Source organism: Doryrhamphus excisus, linkage group LG13 (assembly GCF_037039965.1).
Source record: "Doryrhamphus excisus strain RoL-2023G ecotype Guam linkage group LG13, RoL_Dexc_Guam_v1.1, whole genome shotgun sequence".
In the NCBI taxonomy this organism is placed as follows: Eukaryota; Metazoa; Chordata; class Actinopteri; order Syngnathiformes; family Syngnathidae; genus Doryrhamphus; species Doryrhamphus excisus.
In genome coordinates this window covers 1,550,355-1,568,289 of record NC_136369.1, presented here as the reverse complement: position 1 = coordinate 1,568,289, position 17,935 = coordinate 1,550,355, and positions in this window count along the sequence as shown.

The window sequence follows — 17,935 nt, the reverse complement described above, 5'->3', positions numbered from 1 at the left end:
CCTCCATGTTTAAGACGGGTTGACAAATATGTACAGATGTGCCTTTGCCACCACTCAGCTGCCGTGCAAAGTGTCTCGTAGGCGCGCTGTTTTGATAAAACGATAATATCTCATCCTAATGAAAAGCTCATTAGCATGTGAGCGCACCTGAAGTGTACACTTGTCACCTCCAGCGTGAGGAACCTGCAGGGAGGACGAGGGCCAAAAGAAAGGAAACATCGACTTCAATGGTCTCCACGGAGCCGCTCTGATTCGGATGTTGATTCAAACGCTGCCAGGTGACCTCGAGGAGAAGCGCTTTCATGCTAGCACCTCCACCGAGATCCCTTTGATGGCAGCGTTAGCGCTCACAGATCCAACGTGGTGCTTTCAGGTGTTCTAAATGGAAGACCGCACACCAGGTAAATGGCCGCTTAACATACCTTTACCACTGTAGTTGGGCGTGCTTGGGGGGGATATCAAAGGTAAGATGTAATTCATAAACCAATGGAGTTGTTGTGCTTTTTTTCCCGTAAAAAAGACAAAAATGAAAGTAAAATGTCCAGCTACCATTTTCCTCTCCAAAAACTTCACGTCCGAGAGGAGACAGAGAGCGACCTTGTCCCGTCTAATTAAAACACGTTTGTCAGAGACGCCAATAAACAAACGTGGGAATCGTCGGGGGGGCATCATAACAATAATAACAATAATTGTGTGCGTCATAATCGTCACTGTTGATTGTCCTTGAAAGTAAGTCAATCACCGCGCGCTGATTGGTTTAAATCTTTCTTAGGCAGAACTCAATTAGACAAATGTTTGCAGCAATGTCATCAAGTGCACGAGAGGAGAGGACGACTAATAAAGACGAGAGCTTGTTTATCAACCTTTGCTGTCTCGTGTGTCAGCTAGCGGAGATGTCGGAGGAGTTCACCGTTAGCGCTCGGCTTTGACGTTGAAGGAGAGCAAAGCGCTAATACATTCGTACTTCAACATTTGAAACATGTTTTCTTGCTTCTTTCATTCATTTGGCTCACCTGTTCCATGGTTGCACCTCAAAGCCGTGTACTAGAATGCAGTACAAGAATATTATAGGTAGAGCCCTTGGATAATACTGCACTTATTGACAAAGTCTGCAATATCAATGGCAAATTAAATTAGCCGGAGGATCCGATTGGCTGTCAATCAAGACACGGAGCGGTGCTCGCCCCGCAGTGAACATTTGGGGATGGATGGCAATGAATGAAGTTTATAAAAATATTTAAGTAAGTAACAAGAACAGTGGAGCTACTCATTTTCAGTAGCCTCCAAAAGAAGTTTGGCTAGTGTTTTAAATCATCGCGATACGGCAAGATACTGCAACTATGACGTTATCATCAGCGTACGTCTTAATGCATGATCACAGCATGGATATCAAACCATGCAAACTTGGGAGAAGGTTTTTTTAAGGGGTACTTCATAGTCAAAAAAGGTGTGTGTCCCAATGACAGCATTGTAAGCTAGCTGAAATTAACTTATAATGCACAGAAAAGGATTAGGGATGATGGACAAAATCCCGCCCAAAGTGAACTTTCCCTTTAAATTAAGATTAAATTCTGAAAAAGGTAAATTTTTAAGGTCAATAGAATATTGAATATTATAGATCTACCGGAATATTACCATTGTACTTTAAAAAAAATGATTGTGATTGCCTCCCCAGTTTCAATCTCCCATCATCACCTGAACTTCGCACGAGGGTCCCTCCCCCCACCCCAAACTAGCCCCCACAACGACGCCTGCAGATTGCACTAGCGACCGTGTGACCGGGCCCCCATGCAGGAATGCACATTTTCATATCCCAGGCAAATGATAGATGAGGCAATCTGAAAAAGTTGTGCCGGGAGATACATCAGGAGGCAGACAGGCCCAGATAAAATATCTATAAAAAAAAGGTAGAAGAGATGGGCTGTTGTAATCCCTTTGCCGCTTTAAGTGCCTCCCCCAGGACCGAGAGCTTACATTCATATTCAAAGGACACGAGAGACGGGACACCCAACGTGGCACACTGGCGACTACAGTAGAATTTAGAGTTTAACGGTAGCTTAGTAGCTTAGCTTATTTTTCCACTTGTATGCCATAGGAATGTTAAAATGTGACTCGGGAACGCCGTCTTGCATAAAGTCCTATGAAATCATCCCGCAACACAAGTGACCACTCCATTGTCATATTTAATACTTTCTTACTCCGTCATCAACTTTGTCTGGCGTTCAACTGGCGAACGCGCTGCTCGTGATGAATGTGAATAATTTACGGCCCGGCGAGACTGACATTTAATGAAGCTGTTGGTGATGTGACCTAAGGAATTCATCAATGTCTCATTTATTAAACACACACCAGAGGGTCACATCCATTACGCCCATTCGTCTTATGCAAAGTGTCAAGGAGGGGGGGGTGAAAAAGTACACGTTGATGTCCGGCGCCAAATTTATAGGACCCTGAAATGGAAGTCTTGCAAAACAGGAAGTGGCGGTTCAAAAGAAGGACTTTAGAGTTCTGACTAGTGACAATTTGACCTTTGACTTCCGCTACCACCGTGCACCACTTTCCACTAAAAAAAAGTTCTTGGCGAATGCACACAATTCCAAATATGACAACAAATTAGGAGAGTCACACATTTTGAAGAAAAATGAAGGAATGGTTGAAAATGGATCATTTGAGTTTGACCCGAGCGACTTTGTACCTCACATCACCTTGTATCAAAATTCTCGATATCAATGACGTGGACATAAAAATGAAGGAATGGCTCTGTGTCAACAACAGTCGAAAGAGAAAATACTGAGTTTGTAAAAAAAAAAACACGAAGTGGTTTAAAACAAGGCTGCTCTGTTCAAACTACTAAATGAAGAGAGCTATTGATCAATCCACAAATCCACGATTAAATTGTAATTACCACAGAAGGCTTAAAAAGAAGGACTGAACCAGTTCTGACTGAAAACAATCAACCACTAAAAAATCAATGATGATTATTAGTATTAATGGATGTGCAAGATTGTCATCCCTTGTCATCCCTTATGACAAGGGTCACAGATGCCGCAACACTCGCTAGTCAATGTAATAATAATGAACAAGAAAAAAAAGATTAGTTTTTGTATTTACTGAAGTCAAAAGGCACCAAAAAACACCAAAATCTACGACACCTCGGCTGTGCAGGCAAGTACGCCAATTGTTTACAAGAACATCCGGCAAGTTAGCGCAAGCGTGGTTTCCGCAGCCGAAGCAGATGCTCGCTACAGTGTCGACCGGAGTCAGTGTGAGTGGCACTTTGCGACAAGACGGATTGGATCTGGATCACAGCCGCGATGGTTCCAATGTGATCCCGGCGTTATCAGCCTCTTTTGGTCATGCTAGATAGCGTGACCAGACTTGTATCATTACTAGCGAGATCTAGCGAGGGACGAGGATAGCATACTTTCAGGCAAACGTCTCAACATATGTTATGCTACATATGTTATGCTAATGTTCAAAAGGAATCATTTGATAAAGCTGACAACTGACAAATGTTTTCACTTTTAAAATGTTTTGTAGCGTGCCCGAAGACGGCACAGCAGAAAGTAGTCTAATGCTAAAGCGCTCTGATGCTAAAGCTCACCGAACAAACATCTTAATGTATGCTTGTCCAGTAGCGAACATTTGTACATTTCCCCATCTATAGCAAGCCTGAATGTCTCTTCGATACCAGCACCATCCTTGTCGACCTTGGAGACGCAGAGAAAAACATTCTTTTTTCGAGAAGAATCAGCCTTTTAAGCCCAAGGTTTAGGATGTTAAATATGTTTGACTCACAGTTAAGTGTTCAGTGTCGCACTTTAACGTCGGCGCCTTGTTAGTCGCTGCATTGACACATCTTGACAGCCAAGAAGTGAAATATATTTAATATATATATATACGTATGTATTTATATAAAACATGCAGTCAACCTTGCTAGCATTGATGGTTACTACAGTAGCGAGTTGCAGCAATTAATTGATTTTTCTGGCAGCACCATCATGGAACGCCATTCCAATTTTATGCTCGAATACCCTCAAAAGACGGCAACACAACATCAAATTTATGATGATGATATATTTTTTTGTGTTGTTGTGCAAAGGGGGAGGGGGCCCCTTAAATCACAGTAGCAGGAAATAACCAGCATAATTACGTTCTTTGAATAATTCCAAGCGTGTTGCCAGATAATTATCATGTCAAAAAACAAGGGTGCTAAATAATAGCAAAGTGTGCTGGTGTTGTCACATCGAGACAACACGCCATATGAACATGGCGGTGGAATTCTTCTGTGTGACATGTTCAAGGGAATCACGTGCGTTTTTATTTTGTTGGCTAAGAAGCTTCGGCCCCAAAATTGCTTCACTTGTGTCCGGCCTCACCGTGTTCAAATGACAACCGCATTAATGAACAGGCTGATGAGTAGCAATTGGTTTTGTGATGACTTTTTGTATTTTCACCGCAAATAAAAGCATGTTTTCTGGTCATTGTGTCCACAGAAAAAAGAATATTGTTAAAATAACAACATATCTGGAAAGCCACCGGGAGCAGCTTTAACTTGAGCTATGAATCTTTTACCATTTAAAGATTTTACATAATATCATCCGCTTTTAAGATTGTGCCTGTGTTTCTAAATACAGTAAAGTCTCGTTATATCGATATTCTCGGGAGTCGGAAAAAATACCGATATAACCGGACTATCCATATATCCGATCCTGCACCAAACTGCATTAAAAGTGGGCAATAATGGACTCGACATTTTTCTATACTATAGAACAATGTCGAGCAGCTTAAATCAATCTTTGCTTAAGGATTTCAATACCAAAAAAGAACACGGTGAACGGCTGCTTCCAGTCAACTTTATTTTTCACACTTCCACCACCAGAGCACAGCACACACACCGATTCCCGCACTTCCTGGTTCACAGGTCATGCTCAACCCGCCCCACATAGCTGGCCAAACACATGCCTGCAACAGAAGAACCAACAAACACCAGCATGTACATATGAAAAACAGTGATTATTGCAAGCGATAAAAAGATATCTGAACACAACACAATTAAATACATGTATTTGTACGCTTGTGTCTTCGTTGGAATAGGTGTGTGCTGCGCTCTGGTGGTGGAAGTGTGAAAAATAAAGTTGACTGGAAGCAGCCGTTCGCCGTGTTCTTTTTTGGTATTGAAATCCTTAAGCAAAGACTGATTTAAGCTGCTTTTGTATCGATATAAGCAGACCAAATTGGCTGGCGGGAGATGAAAAGGGCATCGTAGTAACCGGATTATCATAATAACCGGGTATCGTACTAACGGAACTAATTATATCATAAAAGACTAGAAATTTGCCGGGAAATAAAAATAGTATCGTAATAAGCAGTAATTCGTTATAACCGATATCGATATAACGAGACTTTACTGTATGTTTCTTGTAAAAGTCTGGCTTTATTCACATTTCATAACCGTTTTTGTACTGTTAATTACTGTTAATTATCAATGAATTCTTGTAAGACTTTTTTTCGACCATTATTATTAAGTATGTGTGTTTCTAAGATGTTCATAAAATTTTGGCTTTATTCTCATAAGAATATGTTCTTACATACAGTTACGTTTTTTTCAAAAAGGTATGTTTTTTTTCATATTGAAAAAAATCTCCCCTCCCGAGTGAAAAAAGGCCTCCACCATCGAAGCTTTAAGTCTCCTCTTAAAACCCACTTTTATTCTCTGGCTTTTAACTCGGTGGGAGTCGTATGGTCCTGTGTCTTTTAGTTCTTTTTTTTTTGTTTTATTTTTTATACTTTTATTACTTTTCTTGTTGTTTTTCATATTTTACTGTCTTACATGTCTTTCTTCTTATTTGATCTTCCTGATTAAATTAAATTTGTAATTTTATTTATTTTACTTTTACTTTTTATTTTACTAGTCTGTGCAGCACTTTGGAAAGGCTGTTGATTAAAGTGGATCAGATTGGATTACTGCAAATATAAATGCTTAAAATTGTTCTAATTACTACTGTTATCATAAGTACTACTTCTACTGTATGTGGCCATTTGCTTCTCTCTCCGGATTTGAAAAGGGAATATTTTCCGTCTCGATCCCTGAGACACAGTTGTTTTGGTTTTTGCTGTACTTTGCTTTAAAACGCCACGTTCTGTCTTCTGGTATTGAGACTCAAATGTCACCGCCGGTGTCGTTTATGAGTCCCGCTGCTCCAGGTTGTGTCAGTAGCGGAATATATTAAACCCGTAGTAATCCGGGTGAACAGAATGTGAATAATCCTCATGAAATAGACATCTGAACGCCTTTAACGTCTCTCACGCTTGAAGCGGAGCTGCAGCTCACCCGGGGTTCCGACGCCAGGTAAAAAGACGCAGGGAGGGAGTTGCGGGAATGGGAAGCCTTTCGTCCCGGAGCGGGAGGCCGGCGACGGCCGGGAAGTCCCACGGAGACGAGCGGAGTCCGGAGGGAAAGCTACCTGCCAACAGCTGCAGCCTCCATCTGCCACCGCCGCCGCCGCCGCCGCCCGAGGGGGGGCGCTGCAACACACAGACGTGTGCATGTCCTCCCTGACTGGACACACGGACAACGCAGCCCAGTCAGCACATTTCTCCCAACTCTATAAATGATCTTAATGAGCGCCGCCTCCTAATTGGAGTCCACATTTTGGGGACATCTTTGTCGTTAATGGCGCGTGTGAACGCCTGACTCAGATCTTTTCACGCCGTCATCTAGGGATGGTCAACAGATGGAAAAGTCACTGAGTGCTGACAAACACATGCGCTGGTGTAGCCTTTAATGAACTGGTAGACCCATTAAACCCGTTAATCGCTTCAATTAAAATCAACAGAATCAAACTTTTAGAAAAGTTTGATGATCATTTAGTATGCCTTAAGTGATGTGATTATATCCGGGCCTTTATTTACCTGCGGCACAAAGCATTGGAACAAGGCAATAATATTTGGACAGAGACTGTCCTTACAGCTCATTATACAGGCATCCCTCATTTTCCACTGTTGCTGCTTCCAGATCGGACTCTGATAAGTCAAAGTAGGCCTCCTGTTTTACAAATGGAATATTCCCATAATGATAGCATCCAAAACCTGTTGACTACCGTCTAAATATAAACATTATTGACATGAAATAACCCCCCATAGTCACCCATAGTCACACGTTAGCATTGGGATGGTAGATCTGACTTTCAGTATCCGTTTCAGCATCTCTGTGTGGAGTTTCCGGGGTAATCTCGGGGTAATCCAGGATACTTAATCCCACATTCCAAAAATCTACATGCTAGGTTAACCAAAGACTCTAATGTATGAATGGTTGTTGTTAATATAATATCTGTTGGTAATGTTGTCTATATGTGACCTAGCCAGTCCAGGGTTTAGCTGGGATAGGCTCCAGCATACAACCGTGACCCTAATGAGGACCAGCTGCATCGAAAATCAATGAATATGTCTTTGAATGAGTAATTGACTGATGCCGGGAAAATCGACTATCCAAAAGCTAACCTAAAACTTCCTGCTTTGTAAAAAGTCCCCCAAAAAATAAATGGTTAGCAAAAATGTTAGCATGTCTGGCTGGAAGTGATAACAACCTGGGTGTATTTTCTTCTTTCTACAGCGCCACCTTCAGTCCATCCCTTGGTACTACAGGTGTTAATCGTGCCAGTCGTCCATGTAGCGTCTCAACTCCCTTTGCCTTCCTTGTCCGTCTCTATTAGGAATATCCGCCGTGAAGGCGTGTCTTTGATTAGATTGCTATCCGCCAGGGGACGCGGTAACATTACTTACCTTAATGAGTCGCCGCTAATTGTAATGAATTACTCTCGTGTTTGATGCATTAGCTCCCAAACACGCTTTCTTTCTGTTCCGCTGACCGCCCCCAGGATTGATTGAGAAATGAAATTAGGACTGAATTGTTTTTCTTTTGTTTTTTTTTCAATTGCGCTGCTTTGTCATGCACGGAAAAGCAAAGTATTGAACAAGAGAAGAAGAGAATACCGTTTCATGCTTTGGTCACATTGCTGACAGTTTTGGCAGTCACGCATCGTTCCGTCACGCACGGCCAAGAGAACAACAAGGCTGGTTGTTCTCCTGGACATTGGTGATGCACGCCGACCACGCGGCACCGACAACGTTCTCTCCATGATGGTTCATAATTATCCGAGTGGCACACAAATATGCAAATAGGCAAACTGCTCATGCAAAGATAACAACGGTCAGTTTGATGGATGCTGTCGGAGCGCCGTGGTGTTGATTCAACAACATCCTTCAGGCAATTTTCTAATACTTTAATCCTTTGTTTTGCTCCAGAAACGCAATCCAGTACAGTCGGACGGTGGAAGGAATACTTTGACGCCCTTCTCAGGCCACTGACATAACTTCCATAGAGGAAGACGACGCATACGTGGACAATGCCATCACCGTAGCTGAGGTATCTGAGGTGGTCAAAACACTCCTCAGTGGCAAAGGTCCGGGGGTGGACCAGTTTCGCCCAGAATTCCTCAAGGCTCTGGATGTTGAGGGACTACATAAGTATATGTAATATCAAGATAGAAACATAGACAAGCCATGCGCTAGGACCAAGCAGAGGCCAATCAAGTTGAAGCCTGTTTCCCTTTACATCACACAAAAGCTCATCGGTTTGTTTTGTCGGAGTCAGTGTTCATCCGCAACTGTTGCCTGGGGCACGTTAGCTAGATGAATTGTAATCTCGGAAGTTTCAGGTTCAGGTTCTGTGGCCGTGAGCTTCAGGTAGCAACTGGATGGATAAGACCACAGGTACGAGCAGCCCAAATCTAATTTCCCTGATGGGTGGCTGGGATCCCCTTGAAACCTTGGTCATGACCTTGGTCACAAACGTAGTTATGGCGAACATAAAGGAGCAAAACCTCAAGACGCAGGGCGGACTTAAGAAATACGTGAACCTGCGTTGGCCGCACTAATTACGCATGTGGGGTGCACGGGTGCCGCACCTCAAAATGTACATTTTTCCCAAATCTGACACCTACAAAACGTACGGAAGTTTGACTAGACCATGAAAAACAGTAAGTGCCTGTTTGATATGACAGAGAACCTCTGATGCTGGTGGCCATAGGAGCCCATACGACTGGTTGCAACCTACGCCGTAGAGATAATGGGAGAAGATCCTGTTTTGGGTATTGACGGAAAGGACGAGATCATGGGTACAAGCAACTGAGATGAGTTTCCTCCGTAGGGTGACTGAGATCAAGTGAGGACCTCTGCATTGAGAAGGTCAAGATGAGGTGGCTCAGATATTTGGTTAGGACACCTTCAGGGTCGTCCGACCGATATGAGGCCTTGGGGAAGACCGGGCTGCCTCGGGCTTACTTGGTGCTCCATGCCTCACAACAGCGATGCACATCCTTTGCACATTTGCAGTGAATGCGCAAAATCCACCCCCCCCCCCCCCCCCCCCAGGGATAATGGGGCCCTATGCATGTTCTGTGTGAAAGGAGGGGCAGCTCTGAGTCTGAGGCTCCACATGGCTCGCCCATGTTGGTCTGCAGGGTCCATAAATCCCCCCCCCAGAGGTTTTCTCCAGAGTCCACACATGATGGGAGATAAATGAATGGAGTCGGCGAGGCGAGTGCTTCTTCCGCTGCTAAAACAGCGGAACCCGTGGTTGTCAGGCCGTGTCTTTTAAACATCTCCACCACGTCTCAATCTCAGCGTTGTTATCATGTTTGTGTGTTGCTTCCTCCGCAGGAAGCCTGACAGCGTTGTCTCCTCTTATTACCTCCGAGGGCCGGCACATTATGTCGGCGCTCACGCTAACCCGCTTGAACTCGGCTGTCAGTCAGCGGAAGTAGCTCTTTGGAGAGCTGTCACTTTGGATGCAGCTGCTTCACGTTGGGTTCCGATTCGTCAGAAGAGCAGTCAGCCGTCGCCGGGCTGACTGCTGCTGTCTGAGGGATTCGCTGTGTGTTTACCGTGGGACTAAAAGCCTTTGCTTCATTGCCTCGTTAATTAGGGCGACACTTTTGCTTTGTGAAGGCGTAGGGCCAATAGAGAGGATTTTCACCGCCATTAAAGCGGTCCGTTTTTTGCTTTGGGACTTGCTGAACTTCCATGGAACTCCTTCAATAGCACGCTGGAATGAATATTGTCGCCTGGCTCAATGCTCACTAGTAGTGTCAAAACCGGATTGCCAAAAACATTTAAGAGTTGTAATGAGGAGTTGGCAGACATGCTAGCGCCTCCTGGTGGCGTGGAGGGAAAAGGTGATGTGATTCGCTCCAAGACTGACCTTGAAGCTCATCAAAGGACGCCTCTTCCAAGCGGCATGGCTTCTGTTGTGTTCTGTTCTGTGTCACGTGTCCTGAAAAGGAAAAAAAACAAAAACATGTGTTTACTATTTACGTCCCAAGTCATACGAGGTGTTGTTGCATTAATTAAAAGTCAGCCGAGTGAATCATCAGAGCATCGTTAACGACGACGCCACCTGATGAGAATTTTGTTGACAAGCCATCAGCGTGCAGTCGGCGTCACTCAGGCACGTCAACGCATCACACACACACACACACGCATACACACGCATACACGCACACAGGCCGACCCACCACCTCCCTCTTCACCCCCCTTGCTGCCAAACATCACTTTTGTCCTTCAATCTTCCAGATGTAATTCCAGAATATTCATTTGATGGAATTGGCCAGGACAGCGGAGCCTTGGATGCAGTGTCACTTTATTGACATCAGTTGGATGTCTTCTATCAAAAATACATTAAAAGGCCATGCAGAGTTGCAGCCCTATTGTATGTGTGTGCTGGTTTTTTTTTCATGAAATCATATTGGACTTAATTTGAGAATAATTCACACTTGTGGCAGCCATGAGATTACAATGAATAGTGCTGCAAAATGCTAACAGAGATCAATTATGAGTCTTAAGTCTCTTATTAGTAGACATCATAACAACAAAAAAGCCATATACAACATAAAAAAAGACGTGCGGCACGGACAGGAAGTGATGTCACGGACTGAGAGTTGAGTTTTAGCTCAGTGTGGGTTTACGTGGGTTTACAGCCGTAACAGCAGCCCGTGTTCGGGATTGCAGCGTAAGAGTTATGCAATGTGTTGTCAACAATGGATAACAGGAGTGTAACGGTGACTACCGGGGTGTTATTTCATGTCTTCGGGGCGCTAATGTTAAAAATTGTGTCTTGAACAGTCTTGAACAGGTTCCCTAAGCGCTATGAAAATATTCAATTTATTAACATTGAATCAGAAATGTATGGCAGCCAGATCTGGAACAAAACTAACTGCTATAAACGAGTATTATGTAATTCATCCCATAAGAAAGCATGAAATTGAACATTTCGCTGAATTATATTATATTTTTTAAAAGCATTAATTCAGCAATATATATATATATATATATATATATATATATATATGAAGAGCTTGCAACCAAAAGGCGCTAAATCCAATTTTCACTAAGTTGCATGTTTTTCATGAGTTTAATAGACCTCTGTCATGTGTATCCAAATCAAATCAAATCCATCATTTCAGCCAAAAGGTGCTAAATCCGAAAAAAAAAAATAATTAAAAAATATATATAAAATACATGGTGTGTGCAGGATTTTTATAGCATGCATTTTTATGACCTATATTGATAGCTCTTTCATTTGCAATATACACTTGATGACCAAATAGATTGATATGTCCGTAATTAAAAATCATTGATTTTCTCGAAATCAGTCAAAATGGATTTAGCGCCTTTTGGTTGCAAGCTCTTCATATACTATATATATATAAATACTGTATTTCCCGGACTATAAGTCACACTTTTTTCATAGGTTGGCTGTTCCTGTGACTTATACTCCAGAGCGACTTATAAATGAAAAAACTGTTTATGTTCCATAAACACTGGACACCTTTTCTGTTCATGTTTATTTTTGTGTAGCTGAATAAGCATTGTGTTAGCATATCTTACACCTATTCAGCCTCTATTCTTTTATTGTTAGAACTTGCCTTCCAAGAGGACGTAATGTCTGTTTTGGTCAAGTAGTTTGGAAAATAAATTACCTGCAAAAAATGTGACTTATTTCTCCGAGGACTGGTTTCCTCCCACATTCCTCCCATGGTTAACATGGTTAAGGTTAATTGGCCACTCCAAATTGTCCGTAGGTATGAATGTGAGTGTGAATGGTTGTTTGTCTATATGTGCCCTGGGATTGGCTGGCCACCAGTCCAGTGTGTACCCCGCCTCTTGCCCGAAGACAGCTGGGATAGGCTGGGATAGGGAATGCTTATCCCAAAGTTTTTTTCTATCCAATTATGAATTTTTGGCCTTGTGTGACTTATACTACGGAGCGACTTCTAGTCCAGAAAATAAGGCATATATAAAGAAAAATAAGCATATAAATGGAGTGTACACATTTTCTGTGTAAACCACTAAGTATAAACCAAATCATAACTGCACTCTTGTCGGATGTGTCGTATATCGGTTGTCGTACTTTGTTCAGGGTGGATTGTCTTTTCAAAACTGATGCTTTTTTTCCCTGTCGGAGGAGCCTGAGGAAGTTTTTTTTTTTTTCTTCATATCACACTTGGTAAAGAAAGCAGCAGGTGACACGCTCATCATCTGTGCAGAGTGAAAGATGACATTTGGAGATTGGGTAATGGCCTGCTGCTTTCTGACACCTCGTAGCGCTCCATTGTCACGTAATTGAGCTCTTATTACTTCCATGAAACGTGACCACGGTTATACCGAGGAAACCAGACCAGCAGCAGACGTTTATGTACCTGCACAGTCAGACGTTGCCGTCGGGAGCTTCGTGTTGCTTCGGCCGTGACCTCCGGGTTGATGACCAAAGGTTACCATGGGGGTTTCCTTTAAGGATGGATTCACTGACTTTGCTTCATCATTTAGTGTCATCCAAGTGTAAAAACATACTGAACTGCTGTGTAAGACAACTACATGAAACTGAAACTGATTTGAAACTGATTTGATTTAATACAGCCTGACAAGAGCTCAACAATGCTGCCCTTTTTAAAAACAATGATTTTACCTCCTCAGAAGGTTGGACCCCAGGATGCAGAGATGAGGACCCAATTGCAGGTAAAAATGCATTTTTATCGTTGCCCGATCGTGACAATTTGGTTTCCAAAACAAAAGCCCGACACCCAGCAACTTAAGCAAAAGCTGTGCTTTTTTGTTTATTAATATGATTTTAAAAGCCCCCCCCCCAGTGAGTTCTGACACCAGCAAGTTAAATGTTCCATCGCCAGGAGTGATAGGTGACAACGCAACAGAAGAGAAGCCTGAGAAAGACGAGTCTTGTTGTTTTCCCGAGCGCTGCGGCACGGATGTAAAGCCCCCCCCCCGCATGGCCGGCCTACGTGCTTCTAAACATAGTCGCTCCGAGCTGGAGTCTGTCAGTCAGGAGACGAGCGTAGGAGCTTAAAAACTCCCCTGGCTGTGCTCAAAAAGCAAACGTTTGACTGTTTGGAGGCGGCGGACGTCGAGCGTCCAATCACCAGTCCTGTGGGGGGGGGGCAGGATTTGATCGAGACCTTTCACAGGGGACAAGCTCAACCTCAAGACGTGGTTTTCCTCGGATGAGTTTTTGTGATTACGCACATTTCTGTGGACTTCTAGAAACAGGGTGTCCAAAGTGCAGCCCTGGGCCGTTTTAGGGTCACAGCTTGTTTCTGTTGCCCCTTTGATTATTCGAAAACTAAAATAAGTTGATAAGTTTTACTCATTCACTGCCAAAAAGTAACATTGGCTGCCGAAGACGTCTATCAATGTGTTTTATGTATCGTGTGTGCGAATTTTTAGACGTGGAGGCTATGTATTTATGTCCCAGCAGGGGGCCACAGTTCTATTTTCATCTGATCAGCAGCAGCAGCTCGGACATGAAGAAGTTGCTGAAATGCGCGCTGACAGAAGGAAATGGCGACCAATCGGCAGAGACAAAAATACAGGCAGCTTACACTGGCACAGAGTTCGTCTGGCGGGGATCTGGCGGAGATCTGGCGCGGTCACGAAGATTAGGGGTGACGTTGGTGACGGTCTAAAGTTTACATACACGCACACATCTGTAAAAAGTTCATTATTTTGTTATGTTCTACAGTAAATCTGTGATTAAATGTATTTTTTGTTTTTTTATAGAAGTGAACTGTTCAGATTTTAAAAAATATGGACGTCAAAACAAAACACATCGGAACATTTATCTAGTTTTTGGTCAAAATCACAGTCAAAATGTTCTACTGCCTATTCATAAAGACATAAAGATGAAAAAAGAGAGTCTAAAATGTCTTGACATAGTTTCAATGTTTATGATAATATTCCGTGGGTCTTGAAAGGTCAGCTTAAATGCCCCAAAACGGGGCAGGGTCGTATGGAGCTCCCTCCTCTGAAAATGGCGGACAGTCAATGAGTCATGAGGTCTATCATTAGATGTTGTCGTCATTTGCTTTGTCATCTCAATATATGAAGTTATCAGATATTTAAGTTATCTGAACAACACATCCACTTCGTAGCTTTGTGTTACAGGCTTCACTACACATCTTAAAACGAGTCAAAGACTGTTTCTGACATTTAGGTGCAATAGTGTAGTCAGTTATGTATTAATCAAAATAAAACGCTGAATCAGGGTTTTCAAAATGCGTCCATTTTCATCCTGCAGGTCATTTTATTTGATTATATTGTATATAATGTATTTTTTAGTATTTTTATGATATATCATTCATTATTAATTCGATATATTGTGAGATATTACATTTAATTTTCTTTGTTAAGTTGTATTCAGAATACATTGGATTCAGTTTAGCATCTTTAATGTCACACTCAGGGAAAAATAGTTTCGACACCCCTGTTGAAGAACGAAGCATCAAAATTCGATAAAAGCAAAAGTGAATCCCATTCAGTTTGGCCCCAGACGGGACTTTTTGGTTTTGTTTTTTCTTTACTTTTACAGCTTAACAAACAAATATAGTTTTATGGATTCTTGATTCTTTCTCATCCTGCAGACCCTCGAGAAGCTGCGAGCATAACTGCTGGCACGCAGCGCAGCAGATGGGGAAGGCCAAAACTAACACGTCCAACTGTTAGCAGAGGTAAATATTGATGTCGGCACATTAGCGCGGCTGCTTTGCCGCTTTTACGTGGACAAAAAGAAACTCCGGCGCACAGGAAATGAAGACCATCCTCGTCTAGTCCACGACAAATGTGGCGATTGTGAAAGAAAAGTTAGGCCGATGCTCCCATATTGCTCCCATATATCCCATATTCCATATTTTCCACCAATGCTAAACAAGACGCACACAGGAGGTGCCACCCAACTTTATTGGAAGTCTTAGCCTTGATGCTGGAGTTGCTTTTAGTAAGCTTCCTGGGAACACGCCGTTGTGTGTGTGTGTGTCGCTTTAATGCTAATGAGCTGTGTGTGACTCCAGGAAGCTGTTGAATTGATTGACGAGCTCCTTCCCTCGAATTGAAGGTGGCATTGATCATTAAAATCACCTGCTTTGGTGATCGGCTAGAAAGATAACCTGCAGAGTCCCAGTCCTCCTTGGCATGAGTTTGACACCCCTGCTTTAATGTGAGCTAAGGCGCTAACATTGCATCGCTCACATTTGAATAGAAACTTCACGCTAGGTTAGCCTATTTAAATAAACAATAAACATAAATTATATATGAATAAAAGACATTCAAACTTTCAAATCAAACATAGATACAGTAAAGTCTCGTTATATCGATATTCTCGGGAGTCGGAAAAAATACCGATATAACCGGACTATCCATATATCTGATCCTGCGCCAAACTGCATTAAAAGTGGGCAATGTTAGCGCCTTAGCAGCTTAAATCAATCTTTGCTTAAGGATGCTTTTGTATCAATATAAGCAGACCAAATTGGCTGGTGGGAGATCGAAAGGGCATCGTAGTAACCAGATTATCATAATAACCGGGTATCGTACTAACGGAACTAATTATATCATAAAAGACTAGAAATTTGCCGGGAAATGAAAATAGTATCGTAATAAGTAGTAATTCGTTATAACCGATATCGATATAACGAGACTTTACTGTATTTGGAAGAGCTCCACTTTGAGATGTGTAGTGAAGCCTTTTTTTGTTGAAAGTTCTTTTCCACCAAGTAGGGGGCATAGTAGAATAGAATGGAATTGTAGGACTACGATTTATTACGTTTTTATGTATTCACAAGTAAAGCTTTATAATGACTCAGGATTTTTCAAAAAAATATTTATTGTTGTTCTCCTGTGTTCACCTCTCATCCCGTGCGGAAGTGGTACATATTTCTTCTTTGTCATTCTTCTCCAGTCAGTTTAAAATGCGGACCCATTATGGAGGGCCTATTGTGCTCATTTTCCCAGCCTTTGTATTGAGTTGTGGACTCCTGTAGAGCAGCTACACACAATAACCAGCACTCAAGGCTTTCTAGAAATTCCAGCACCGATTCAGCTGTATTTTCCAGTGGAAAACAGCCTACAGGCACACCCACTCCACCGTGGTTGGTCAAAGGACTTTTGTGACAGCTGAAATATGTAAACAACCGTACCAACACAAACAACATCAAAATAACAATTTATTTACAAACACCTCATATAACTAAACCGTGTGTGTGCGCTAACATTTCCCTGCAATGTTCAACCTTTTGTTTGCCAAAAAGCGGCAGCTTCAGGAAGGATCGTCCTCACTCAAAAGCCGATGAGAGATTTCTCTCACGTTCGATGCCCATAAACAGACTCTGGGGATGCATATTACTGTTACAACATCATTAAAAAAGTCACCTTTGGCGTAATAGGGGCCCTTTAACTTGATTTCAATGATATTTTGATTACATTCCAGCGCGAGCCGCAGGAATGAAAGCAGCTCCTCCTGTGTGAAATTCGGCTAATCGCACCACGTTTGCAGAGCAGCAATTAGTTTGCCGCTAATTTGCACATTCATTTGGCAATAAGAACCATGTAAGCATAATATATACGCAGCTAATGCAGTTATACAAATAAAGTAGATTTCCACACAGGAGTTTGCCATTTAGTCAATAATGACGACCCCCACCCCGCCCCTCCACCCCAGCCATTTATTTATCTATTGTGTAGAAATTATTATGATTTTTTTTAATATATCGAGAATTCCTTGCGTTTTCAACGAGGCTGTGTTGGTGACAACAAGCCTCCACGTGTGTTCTGTAATGAAAGATAAACCTGTGTACTTTTTCCCTCCAACAAAACCTTTTCTTACCTTCCACTCACAATAACAACATCCCAGCAGAATTCCCAAATAGACCCGACTGTTCTTTTCCGTCCCAAATCATTCCCCTCATTACGATTGAACTTATTCAAGCTGAGGTATAACCTTAACGTGATTCATTTTAATGAAGTGTTTGCGTGTCTAATTCGGTCCACTTTGATCTTGCCGAGATAAAACAACATCGAGGAAAAAAAAGAAAACAATAGGAGCAGGTGGGTTCGGATGAAAGGAAAAGTTTGGACGTGGCGATCCGATGCTGAGATGTTGCGCCTTTTTCCACACCGAGAAGTCCGACTTGACTTGAAGCCTGACAAGATGACAGCTTCAGCCGGTCTCCGAAAAGCTTTCCACGTTTGCTTGACCCGATGAAATATGGAAGACGAGCCCGGTTTAATTCCCAGTTCTTCCCGGAAGAACTTTTTATTCCGGACTTTTTTGTACTTGTCAACGCAATCACCCAAGTAATGTTCAATAGATCTGTTCCCAGGTGCTTACGGGCGGAAGCAACATTGCTGCTAGATTTTTTTAATCCCAATATATCCCAATATTCCCTTTTCCTTGAGTACAGCACCCTCACAATTCCATATAGTTCAAGAAATGAACTGTGATGTGATGCAAAAGAAAGCATCTGCTTTGCTATTTTTGCATTTTTTCCATCCATCCATCCATTTTCCTCCGCTTATCCGGATCCGGGTC